The sequence below is a fragment of the Athene noctua genome, chromosome 9 (assembly GCF_965140245.1).
Source record: "Athene noctua chromosome 9, bAthNoc1.hap1.1, whole genome shotgun sequence".
NCBI classification, from domain to species: domain Eukaryota; kingdom Metazoa; phylum Chordata; class Aves; order Strigiformes; family Strigidae; genus Athene; species Athene noctua.
Genome location: NC_134045.1, coordinates 9,968,598 through 9,978,652, shown reverse-complemented (window position 1 = coordinate 9,978,652; position 10,055 = coordinate 9,968,598). Strand labels below are relative to the sequence as shown.

The following is a 10,055-nucleotide window of genomic DNA, read 5'->3' as shown; positions in this document are numbered from 1 at the left end:
TAATTTTCCCATAGTATATGCTTACCACCTTCACGTGAATAAGAACACCAAAACCAGGGAGTAGAAGTTACCACTAATCCTCTATCCATATTCACAAAGAAAACCCTGTGGCTGTAACAACTGAAATATCCCTTCTAGTAGACAGTCTTGTCTCACAGCAGTTAAAACGAGCTCTCTGCACATTCCACTATCAAAAAAAAAAAAAAAAAAAAGCAAAGGAAAACAACAGTAAAGAACAGAATTCAGTTCTAGCTGGAGACCCATTCGCATCTCAGTTAGGAACCAGGCACCTCCAAAAGTTTTTTTACTAAAAAACAAAAAGTACACCTCTACTTCAAATCCCTTGTATACTATCCTTCTCCTTTCTCCTCCTCCTAAGAACTACTTAATCCTTACTTAAAGATATCCTAGATGTTCTCCCCAAGTCAAGCAGTTCCCAACTACAGCTACCTTTGAAACCAGCCCAGGGACAACAAACAGATCATTAGTCCTACAGTAAATAAATACTAGTAAAAAGTATTTAACAGCACAAAACTTTAAGGAGAATACTGCGCTCACTCTAAGCTCTACATTCGAAAATTTAGTAATAGCATATCCATTCAGTTTTTATAGACAAAATCAAACAGAATAGAATTGAAAATAAAAACAGGGAAGATACATTTTTAGAAGGCCCTAACTACTGCATTTGCTTTCGTCATCTTACTTACTCACACAACTCAAAACACCCACTTAAAATCACTTAAGCCACTTTCAGGATTACTCAACTTTAGAAACAGCATAAAGTCTCCAACATATTTTTACTTTAATAAAAGCTCTGACCTGCTATTTCTACAGATATTGCTACTTTTCTTCTCTCTCTCAAAAATTCCTCCACATTCAACCAGTCTACAAAAAAACTGCAGGAAGGCTTCAGTGTTGTCTGATGAAGACCAGAGAAGGTCAAATGACCTTCAATCGTTTGTTCCACCTGGTCATCAAAACCCCCAACTCGGGTCTTAAAGGGCTACTTTCTTCCTAACACAAGTGCCTAGAAAAGGTCCTGTCTCACCTTTCTTCTTTGAACATGATCTACACAGACCACACTTTAAACCCCAATTCATAAATCTCATAAGTCTCAGCACCCAGATTCACAAACCAGCCTCAGCCTATCACGATATGAACGTCTGTTCTCTCAAAAGACAATACAGCAAACCTTTGCCAAGACCTAAAATTAGTTACTACCAGCAATCCCCTAAAAAATTAGCTTTTTAAATTTAATGAAAACATGGTTTAGTAAAACTACTTTTTCAGTAAGCTCAGATTTTAAAAGTTCTGCTTTCATGCTATTTATTTCATGACAGACTTAATTTTAGTACTACCATTATGGTTTTATCAATTAACAGTGTACTTGTGGCTGTCACTGTGGCAAGCAGACAAACTACAGAGGTAAGTGTTTGAGGAAACAGTAAGGGAAGCAGTTTTAGAAATCAGCATTTTGAGACCCTAACTACAGGCTTCCTCAATATACATCAGTAACATCCGGCTGCCAGGTAAACTTTTAGGACTTATCATTGTGAGAGTAAAACATTCTAGCTGTCAAGAGATTTCTGTCTTACAAAGGAGATTACTTGCACATGTAATTAGCAATCAGATTTTTATTCATAGTTGTTTATCACAATATGGAAGGTTTATATTAAGAATTCCAGCTTCTCTTTCTGATTGTCCCTTGGATGTAATTGTTCCCACACAGAGTCAAGTGAATTAAATTTTGTCCTAATCTAAAAAGATTTACAAGCATACCCTGGTTTACATCTGCCTCTGCAAGGCCAGGAGAGAAGCCATCTGCTTCCATGTCCTTACTTTGCATCTGCAGTGTTTCACATCTGCAGGTGCAGAGCATAGCTGCTCTTTGCAGGAGTTCCAGTGTATGTTCAAGATCAAAACAAACCTACAAACTGCCAGCCAACAGCACAACAAAACACGCAGAGCTCCCCAGTTTTAGCTGTATGGGAACCTATGACTTTGAATATATTCAGAGGTAAAATGAGCGAGCTTACCCGTACCTTGCAGACTTGTTCATGGCTCCAAAAGTCATCTAGAGAAAAGTGTTTTGTTCCCTATTGGTGCTGCAGGTTGCAGAGGCAACGCACCAAGCAGCTAAAACACCTCACCAAAGGCTCAGTTTGCATGGCGCTACAAGTCTTCACCTGCATCACAGATTCCTACCAGGCTTTTAGAGCGTGTCTACAAAGACATGAAGAGTTGCTCTAATAGCAGCAATCTGTGCAGACAGCTGCTCTTTGCTTTCCCAAATCACACAGAGTAGCTACTGAGAAGGATCAAAGCAGTCACTGTGGCAACAGTGGAATCCCAGCAGCTGATTCAGTTGCATGTGAACTTCATTCCAGCCCTGACCTCAATACCCCTGCAGCAAGTTCCTTGGATAATCAAAGTACAGGAAACCAGGCAAGTGCAGCAACCTATTTCCTCTGTTGTTTTTTCTTGGAAAAGTCTATCCCACACTCACAGAAGGATAAAGGATGACTGCTCTTGTTTTGAGTACACAGGACTTCCCCCTCTATAGATGACAATGTGTTACAAGGCACACACATTGGTAAATCCTAAAGCAGAATAAATTGCTATAGTTCTGTGGGAGTCGAGAACATTAAAAAATGCATGTGTTCAAACTCTGTTGTATGTGGGACATCCCAAGGAAAACATATATGGAAAATAAAATAGGGGAGGGACAAAGTATTCTTCCACCCTTACGAAACGCAAGATTTTAGAAGAGTCATCTGTATGCTGTGATGGATCAAGGCAATATAATTACATTGTGAAGTAGTGGTGCCAAGAAAACAAAGATCTCACGAAACGTATGAAACCTGCTAAAATTATGATTGTTCAAAACAATAGTGAGATTTTGGAGTGGTGATATAAAGTGGCAGAAGCTCTGATGGAAAGAAAATTTAACACTGCACAAAAGTGATCTCCAAAACTGATGAGATATTGACATGTTTAAGAAAATGAAGCCCAAACCAAAAATCACCATGTAATTCTGTACATTTAAGCAACCTAGTGTTTTAATAAAATCTAAGAGGATCCATCCAGACATTAAGTGTTCATGAGATTCAGAGTCTTTTTGAACAACAGAATAACCCATCACATGATCCTCCTTTCAGTCATTCATGTGATTTACCATTCTAAGCCTGTGCTCTCAACTTATGACACTACCATTCACACTATCTACAGCTGAGAGCCCTTCACCATGTTACAATAGTGTTGAAGCTTTATTAAGGAAGTACTACAACTGGCTGGCTAATTCTAATAAAAGCGTGAAGGCTGCCTTCTTTCCATCCAAGCAATCAAAGCACTTGTGTCTTTGTGAAGGTTTGAGGAGCAGACATGTATGTGGGTTCTTTTAGAAACCACTAAGACCAAAAAAAAAAAAAATAAATTAGGTATTTTCATTTTTTGAAGTTGTTCTCAATTGTTTGTGTGAGAAAGGGAAATTAGAATCCTACAGGGCTGGTTAAAAGAAGAAAGTTAGTACAGGAACTTGAACATAACTGTTAACAGTAGTCTTTCTGAACAGTCCAAGAACAGGATTAAACTTTTAGCCGTGGAGGAACTGAGAGGCAGGGAGAAAGACAAAGGTGATACAGGCTAAAATATTCAAGTAGCTGACCTAAAGGCATGTCTTCTGAATTAATGCTGCATAAGAACCTACCTTAGGGTTGCATCTACAGCCCAGCTTAACTATTTAGAAGCCCTGAAATCAATTAACATATTGCAATTGCAAACATGTAAGATAACCAAGAAGTCTGATATTGGGTATAACGGCACACTCTTATATGATATCCTAAATACGGAAACCACAGGTTGGAGAGAACTTAAAGTATATCCCTAGTTCCCTACCAGTAAACCACACAAGGAAGCCTTAGGATGAGGCTTCTCATTACCTCTGTATGTATAGTCCTCCCAGGCACAATATCCAAGTGAAGACAACTGTGTGAGGAATTCTCTTGTATTCCTGGAATTCTTAATTTAGTCCTTATGTCAACTCACAAAGAGTTATGGAACAGTTCACCTAAAGGGCTTTTTCTATTTATATGCAACTATAGACAAAACTGCAAGTAAGCCCCTCTGACGATTCTCCTTTCAACCACGCTAGATGCTCGCTCCTCCAAGCCTTTTGCTCTGGTGTCCTGCTACAAGGAAATGAGTCCTGCAACAACTTTGTAGCTCAAGACTCTTCTTCAGGTGATACAAATGTAAAGTGTTACGTCAACTGCTACTAACAGATTTTGATACTGACATCTTGGCATTTAATGCATCTTGCTTCACATGACTGAAAAAAAAACCCTACGTAAAAGCAAAGGGAAAGGCTCGTAGTTAACTTCGTGGGAACGTACGTACCCTCTTAGCATATTCAAGCAGTCAATTTGAAAACGGTTTGCTGTGGTGTGCCCGGGACTACGCTCGCCCTGCCTGGTGTCCACCTTTATCTACCTCGGAGAGATGGGAATTCTCCTCGCTCTCCTCGCCAGCACTCGGCCCTTGGCCTTCCATGCCAGACCCTGCGATGCCATCGACAGGTCACGGTGACTGCAATCCTGGTCACACAGGCTCCCCCGAGAGAGAGTCTTCGCTAGCAAGCTGTACCCCGAGCGGAGGCGCTAAGCGGGGCCCACACACTTGCACAGGGTGGAGGAGGCGTGCGGATGCCCCACGCGGGAGCCCTCCTCCCGTCAGGTAAGGCCGCGGCAGGACTCCCGGCCCGGCGGCGAGGCGGGCTCGGCGCGGCTCTGCCCCGAGGCGCTGGGCCGCCCGCCGCCCTCGTCACGAGGAAACCGCCGACAGCGACTGCGTAAGCGCCTCGCGGAAACGTGCCGGAGCTCCAAGCTTCCCTTTCCCAGGGAGAATCCCCGCTCCCCCCGCCGCCGGGGGGCTGGCACGCCGGGCGGGCGCCGCTCCAGCCAGCGCCGCGGCCGCCTCCCCCGCGCGGGACCCGCGGCGGGGCCTGCCCCGCAGCCCGTGCCGGGCCTCTGCCGGAGCCTCCGGAGTAAACGCGCCCGGGATTGGCTTCTGCCGGCGAAGGGGGCCATATTGGATCAGCCGGCCCCGCCGCTCACACACCATTTTATCGGCTCCGCGGCGGCTGCCCCCGCCCCGCCCCGCTCCCCGCTCGGGGCTGCCCCCTCCCGCGGGGGCTGCGGCGCGAGGCGAGGGTGTCCGGCGGAGGAAATTCGCACGCTCCCGCTCCCCTCTCCGCCCCCCGCGCACTCCCCGCCCCGCGCACGCCCCTTCCCCCGCTCGCCGCCTCCCCCCGCCCTCCGCTTCCTCCCCCCGCTGGCGGCCCCCTCCGGCCCCGCGCGCGCCCCCCCCGCCCCGCCGCCGCCGCCGCCGCTCGCGCCCCCGCCCCGCCCCCCCCCGCCCTTCCCGCGGCGCCGTGTCAGCGCGCGGCGGCGGCCCCCGCGCGCGCGGCCAATCAGCGCGGGGGTGACAAATATGCAAATGCGCCCCCCGGCCCGTCCCCGCGGGTTCGCTGGGGCCGGTGGGGTCGCGGCGCGGAGCGAGTGAAACTTCGCCCCCCGCGCGGCCGCCCCTCCCGCCGGGCTGCGCAGTGGGCGGCGGGGGGAGGAGGGAGCCGGGCACGCCGCGCCGCCCTCGCCCGCTCCGCCGCCGCCGCCCGCCTCGCCCGGCCTGCGCCAGCCGCCCCGCCGCCCGGTAAGTGCCGCCCTCGGCCAGCGGCTCCCCGGGCGGGAGGGGAGGGGGGGGCGGGGGGAATCCCCCAGGGGGGAGGGGAAGCCGCCGCCGCCGCTCCTGCCGCCGCCTCTGAGCCGCCGCGTCTGCCCGAGGCCGCCCCGGCGGGGAGCTGTCAGGCGCGGGGCATCTCCTCCTCCGCCTCCGCCCCGCGCGTGTGCCTCCTGCCGGGCAGCGGCGGCGGCTCCAGGCGCCGCCGCCGCCGCGTAATGGCGAACCCGGCGGTGAGTACGTGCGAAGGGACGGGCTGCTCCCCGCCGCCTCCGGAGCAGGCCGCGCTCCAGGTGCCGGAGACACCGGCTGGCCCCGGCGCCCCGTCAGCCCCCCGCCCCTCCTCCCGCCGGGGGCCGGCGCGGCGCGGCCTGCTCGCCGCCCGGGCTCTCCCCGCCGCCGCCGCGCCTCGACCTGCTTCCGCCCCTCGCCGACACCGGCGGCCGAGCCGGCGGGCGCGGGGCTCCTCGCCGGTGCCTCGCACTTCTCTGGCGGAGGCGGGGGGGCGGCGGCGAGGCGAGCTTTCCCTGGGGGCGGCGGGGGTGGAGCGGGGCAGGGTGGAGGCGGCGGGGCGGGCGGGGGCGCCCGGGGATGCGGTCCCCGTCGCCCCCGTTCTCCCTGCCCCGCGGCGGGGCCGAGGGGGCGGCCGGCGGGTTGGAGGGGGGGGGGGGGCAAAGTTTGGAGGGGAGGAATCGGGCCTCGCCCGGGTAGCGGGGTGCCGGAGAGGCTGGAAGTCCTGGCCCCGGCCTCCTTCAGGTAAGAAGATGGCAGGGCGAAGGGAAGAGGGCCGGTCTCCTCAGGGAAGTGGGAGGAGGAGGCTGCCTGCCCCTCTCTCCGCCAGCGGGAGGAAGGGCTTGGGTGGAGGAAGGCAGCACAAGGATCCCCCGGCCACCCAGTATTGATGAGGAGGGGGCCTGCGCGGCAGGGAAGGGATGTGGCACCCTCTCAGGCAGAAAAGTGGGAATGTTAGACCTGGTTTCTCACTACGCAAGATAATAGGGGTGGGCAGAGGGAGGAATTAGAATAATTTCCCGGGGCAAGCGAAGCAGTAGGAAAAAAAGAGGAGCTGAGTTTGGCAGCCCGCTGGCTTGGATCCACAACAGGCAGAAAACGTGGGAGCTGGGGAAAGGGATATGGGAAGGGGGGAGGGTTGACACTGGTGAGGTGTGTCCGGCGGAGGTGGAGGTGGGCATGCAGTCTGCTGTCCTTCGGGGGCGAGGAGAACCAGTGGCGCATGGCTGCAGGTTCCCGCTGCATGGGTGGAGGCTTAAAAAGGGACTTGGCTCTGGAAGTGCAAGGTTGGAATTTATGGACGGGCATTTTTCAGGTAGGGGCCACAAGCTGACTTCCGTCGGAGATGGCCAGGAGAGGATTTTGAGGGTTAGCTCGGTACTGTATGTGCATAGCACTAGGTGGATAGGGGGCATGCATCTTTATTTTAATGAAGTGGAGAAATTATGCTATTTCCTAGTGGGGCTTAAAGCAGTGAAATGTTTAAACCTCTTCATTCCCTCTTCACGCACAGATTTTTGTGAACAGGGATAAAAAACAGGTGAAAAGAGTCCAGAATTCACTCATATGGTTGTATTGCTTTGACATCGAGGTTGCTGATGCATACACTTTCAGTTTGTAAGAAATCGTTTGCACTCGTCACTGTATCGTAGTGCCTTGAATTTTAGCAACTAAAAACTTCCTTCAGTTCATGAAAGTTAACTTCATCAGTGTGAGAAAACAAAGCTCAGTCTCCCTCCCTTACGTAGAAGAGATCTGAACCCACTAGTGTTACAATGTATGCTCATGGAGACAAAATAACAATCTGTGTGAAGGGATAAGGTTTCTAGTTCTCCTTTTGTGTCTTTTTTGAGACTTTGTAAGAAGTAGCCAGAAAAAGTAATCCTCCTCTCCCAGGAAGACTAGGCCCATCAGTCCTAAGAGCTCTCTGCATCTGTTTTTAAACCTGTGTCATTTGACACCGTGAAGTTCCCATTTGGCAGGTGTGAGGTAAAATGATTATTTCACCTTGTTTTACATGTAATTATTCCTATGCAAATATAAATATCTTTAGCGTTCAAGGCAGAATATTAACATTCAGTCATCTCTGAGCAATACCTGGATTTTTAGCCTGTCTCGGAGTTTTAATTGATTGGTTCATAGATCAACTTTTTGCTGGTTTCTTTCACAAGGTAAATATTTTAAAATTACTAATTATTCCTATCCTGTACTTTAACTGTTAAAGAGTAGCAATTAATATATTTTCATTTTACCTACTCACGAAGTCTCTACACACCTGCAACCCCTCACACCCCTAGTGAATAATGATGAGGCTTTCAAAGTGCCATGGTCTTCAATGCCCAGTTTTTATAAACCAAAGACCAAGAATTAATATACATGTTCTTGAAAGTTAACTAGTTCAGGGATCCAAGTGCCAGGCCCTATGTATAAATCAAGGGCACACAGAGACATTAGTGGCAAGTAAGGTAAGATGTGAACTTCAGATATCAACAACTCTGTGGTTAGTGCCCATGGTGAACTCTCTAACTTTAAAGTAAATTTGAAGTAGCTTTCTCTTCCCCTCCCTCTCCATTGGTGTGTAAGCTACATCAATTTACTTTGCATTTATAAGATGATAAGGGCAAGCACATAAGTAGTTACAATGCGTCAGTGGTGGTTTACTTTGTGCTAACTTGTTTGTGTTCAACCAAGTAGTTCTATTTATAAGAATTCATGCTGTTCTTCAGGATGAAGATGTATTAACTTACTTCACTCTGAGTAAAGCTGTCATTTTTCCTCTAAAAGGAACTGGAATTTTAAGTCTTACAAATTTTCCAGAATTTTGAGGTATCTTAGCACCTACTCATTTCACATGAGCTGCTGGTGCTAAATGCTCCTGAAGATTAGTCCAAGAATGCAGTCATGGAGAAATGTTGATGAAAGCACAGTGTGGTTTTTAAAAAAGTATTTTTAGTGATGTTATCTAAAAGATGTATGACATGAACCACTACTAAGAGACTATAGAGGCCCTAAAACAGGCATTGTTCATTTGTTTCCTTTTATGAGAGAGACAAGTTAGTGATGGAGGCAGATTAAAACAAAAAGATTGACATGCTGCTCTAAAATTGCCTTGTTTGTGCAACCTATAAAGTAAATGGATAGATGCACTTTTGTTCTTACGTGCTTTATAATAGGACTAGTTGTAAGATTTGGGGGGGGGGGGGGGGGTATGTTACAATTTTACAATACAAATTTTCCCTATAATTAGACTATATGTATCTTCAAACACTTCAAAAGTACAGGTAAGCTGGACAATTACGTATTTTATGGGTCTGGATTTTCTCTTTTGTATCAGTCTTGCTGAAGTAAGTGCTCGAACACTGCATCATTACTTTTAATACTTTTCATCCAGTCTAGGATGAGGGTAAGTTGGGTCTGATGGAGTCGAATGTCATGATACTGTTCATCAGTGGGATGCAGTATTCTGTTTCTCTCCACCAATATATATAAACTGAATTCTCAGTAATGTTTGGTATGTATGTTTATAAATCACCCAGATGAAATATTTTTCTTTGTTTAACTGAAATCCGGTAGTCCTTAGCACTCATTTTCTTTTCTAACCAAACTAGTTTTCTGGATACTTCATGTTCTTCCACTGACTGTATTTGTCAGTATCTGTATTTGTCCTTTTAAAGGTCTTAGTTCTATCAAATTAAGGAGCTGTGGGCTTAATGAGCACTTAGAAATCTCACACTTTCCCAGGCTCAAGTAGTGTCTCATTTTATTTTCTAGTGCTCTTCCTGTAGTTAGGAATGGTGCTTCAGGAATGCTGGGTATCTGCGTACACATACATGGGTGATGGAGAAACCATCTGTTTGTTTAGTCAAACATTCAAGAATTGATAGCATTATTGAAAATATTTTAGAATATTATTGATGTATTCTCTTTCCCCTTCAACAAAAGAAACTATGATGCTGAGAAGTAATTTTGCTGATACAACAGCCACCAGAAAGGGTTTGCAGCTCTTGCTTTGGCTGAAGGAATAGCAGGATTCTCATATTTTATCCGTCTGGCCAATTCATAAATGTGAGAGCAATCTGGCCAAAAGTCAAACAGGCTGAACATGAGACTTTCTTGTTTACAATAGTGCAGGGAGGAGACATCTGTTTTAAGCAGTATTTTTTCCTAAAGTATTACATGAAAAAGGTATAATGTGCTTTACAATGACTGTGTTTTTGAGTAACAGCATTGTTTGAAACTTGCAGAAGGCCAACTCTAAATCAAACACTTTTTAACAATGTGGCTAATGAAGCTATAGCTTGACTTCAGCA

General features: G+C 47.8%; 1 protein-coding gene across 2 annotated transcripts in view; it reads left to right on the top strand.

Moving 5' to 3' along the window:
- The first annotated feature begins 5,605 nt into the window (after positions 1 to 5,605).
- Positions 5,606 to 10,055, top strand: part of CHD9 (chromodomain helicase DNA binding protein 9) — a 96,613-nt gene continuing 92,163 nt past the window's right edge. For both annotated transcript variants that reach the window (XM_074913621.1, XM_074913620.1), the window contains exon 1: positions 5,606 to 5,706. The gene's annotated coding sequence lies outside the window, so the exon portion shown is untranslated. The remainder of the gene's footprint in view (positions 5,707 to 10,055) is intronic.